The sequence below is a fragment of the Puntigrus tetrazona genome, chromosome 15, assembly GCF_018831695.1.
Source record: "Puntigrus tetrazona isolate hp1 chromosome 15, ASM1883169v1, whole genome shotgun sequence".
NCBI classification, from domain to species: Eukaryota; Metazoa; Chordata; class Actinopteri; order Cypriniformes; family Cyprinidae; genus Puntigrus; species Puntigrus tetrazona.
The window spans coordinates 22,722,063-22,724,562 of record NC_056713.1 but is presented as its reverse complement, the minus strand read 5'-3'; the positions used below and the strand labels follow the sequence as shown (position 1 = coordinate 22,724,562).

Below are 2,500 nucleotides of genomic sequence, written 5' to 3'. Positions count from 1 at the left end.
TAAAATAATAAAATAATGTTTAATAAAATAAAACACAAAAAACCCTTTACAATTATTACATTTTTAGCTAGTTGCAAAGAAAAACAAAAATGCCAAACTACTAAAAGCTGAACAAAACAATAAATATTCCCATATTTATTGTTTTGTTCAACTTTAATAGTTTGGCATTTTTGTGAAAAAAAAAATGAATTCAGACTATTAATAATATAATAATATATGTAATAATATTTCGCAATAAAACTGTCTGTTCATATACATATGCATGACACATCCCCAAATCTGAAAAGTTAATTATTAAAAATGACAAAAATTACTTATTACTATAAAAATATAAAATATTTTTATCTATAAAATAAATATTTTTATTAAAATATTTTATAAAAATCACGAAAAATTTATTATTATTGTTATGAAACTAAAAGTTTAATTTAAATTCACAGAGAGAGAGATCAAAATATTTTTATAAAAATATAAAATATTTTTATCACGAAAAAGTAATTATTATTGTTATGAAACTAAAAGTTTAATTTAAATAAATTCACAGAGAGAGAGATCAAAATATTTTTATAAAAATATAAAATATTTTTATCACGAAAAATTAATTATTATTGTTATGAAACTAAAAGTTTAATTTAAATAAATTCATTAATTTCTACTAAAATATATATATATTTTTTTCGTTACTTTACATATTTACTTGATGTACTAAAATAACTAAAATGATTAATTAATTTAAAAAATGTGGTATAATTTAATTAATAAAAAAAAAAAACCTGTACTGTTAAAAAAGTCCTGCACTACTAAAACAAGACTGAGCCGAGGTCTGTCTGAACGGGGCCGGTGCTGAAGTTCTGGGGGGTTTTAGGGGCCAGACACACTCGTGAGTCTCTACAGCTCGAGGCCACGTCACACAATCCCGCTTTTATAAACTCATCGTCACACGCTGCGCTCCCAGAGGAGTGTGTGACATCATCACCGCTCCAGACAGATCGGTCCAAATGATATTCAGGACCAAATCCCAGTCACATGGCCACAAGAAATACAGCTAATGAGTCACACGGCCACACGGGAATTCACCACCTCCCTGTTTACTTCCCGTAGACCTCAGAGAGGAAAAAAAGGTCGATATAGAATGTAGCTAAGTAATGAAAGAAAACCGTTTGACATCCTGCATTTAAAATGTAAAAATGTATTTAAAAAAAAAAAAATTGTTTTATTTAACCTAAATAAAAAAAAACCTGACATATACAGCTATCACAATGCTTTTATAGGTTCCCCAAAAATCAAATACTTTTATTTATTATTTCTCTTTTATTTATCTGTTTTTTTAATTAAATTTTTTTATTTTTTTATTTATTTAACCTTTATTTAAAAACGCATACAGCTATCACAATGCTTTTAAAGGCTCTCCAAACATCAAACCAATTGATTATTTATTATTTTATTTATCTTCTTTTTTTTTTTTTTTTTTTTTTTTTTTTTTTAATAAATGAATAAAATCAAATTGTTCGGTATATGTATTGACAAGATTTGACTTTTTTTAAAAATTCAAAAATATTACATTTTTAGTTAACCTTTATTTAAAAACACATACAGCTATCACAATGCTTTTAAAGGCTCTCCAAACATCAAACCAATTTTTTTTATTAAACATTTGATTATTTATTATTTAAATTTGATCTATCTATTGTTTCTCTTCAGTACCATCAATAATTTCTTTCACATAGGCACTATTTCCTATGATACAGTTTTAGTTTTAATTCAAATTACTAGCAGGATAAGTTGAGCAATAACATAATAAACACTTAAAAACCATGCAAAAATGTAAATATAAATCTGAATGCCTTAATTAAATATTATTTACGGGACTCTTTATTTAACGTTGACTTTTTAAAAAAATAAAAATGTAAAAACAATTACCATTTCAGTCCCTGTTGTGATAATTAAAAATCAAAAGGCAGGAGAAACTATTTCATTCAACATTTAAGAGTTAATCATATCTATAAAAACTAAAATAAAACCGTGAACTGAAATAAAACAAACAGCTGAGATGATGCAATTTAAATTTATAATTATAATATTTTTTGAATAGTTTTTTGCAATTATGCATTTTTTTCACACTTAAAACCTAAAGAATGACTTTAAAATGTATTATTAGAATACGTTAGATTATTAGAAAAATGTATTATGTATTAATAATAATTATTAGTAGTAGTAATACTACTACTAGTATTAACAATAATTATTTTTAATAATTTACAAGTAATATTACAGGCTATTGTCTAGCTTGATTGCATGATTTAAATAATCTAAATTAAAACTATGCTATAATAATAATAATAACAAATAATAATAATAATAATAATAATAATAATAACAAATAATAATAACAAATAATAATATAATAATAGTAAATAATAACAAGAATAATAATAATAAAAATTACAACAACAAATAATAATAACAAATAATAATAATAATAATAATAATAATAATAATA

At 22.8% G+C, this 2,500-nt stretch overlaps 1 protein-coding gene across 2 annotated transcripts in view; it reads right to left on the bottom strand.

Annotated features, from left to right (window-relative positions):
- tyr (tyrosinase) overlaps positions 1–2,500 on the bottom strand; it is a 16,691-nt gene that overhangs the window by 6,634 nt on the left and 7,557 nt on the right. The gene's annotated exons all lie outside the window — the stretch shown is intronic.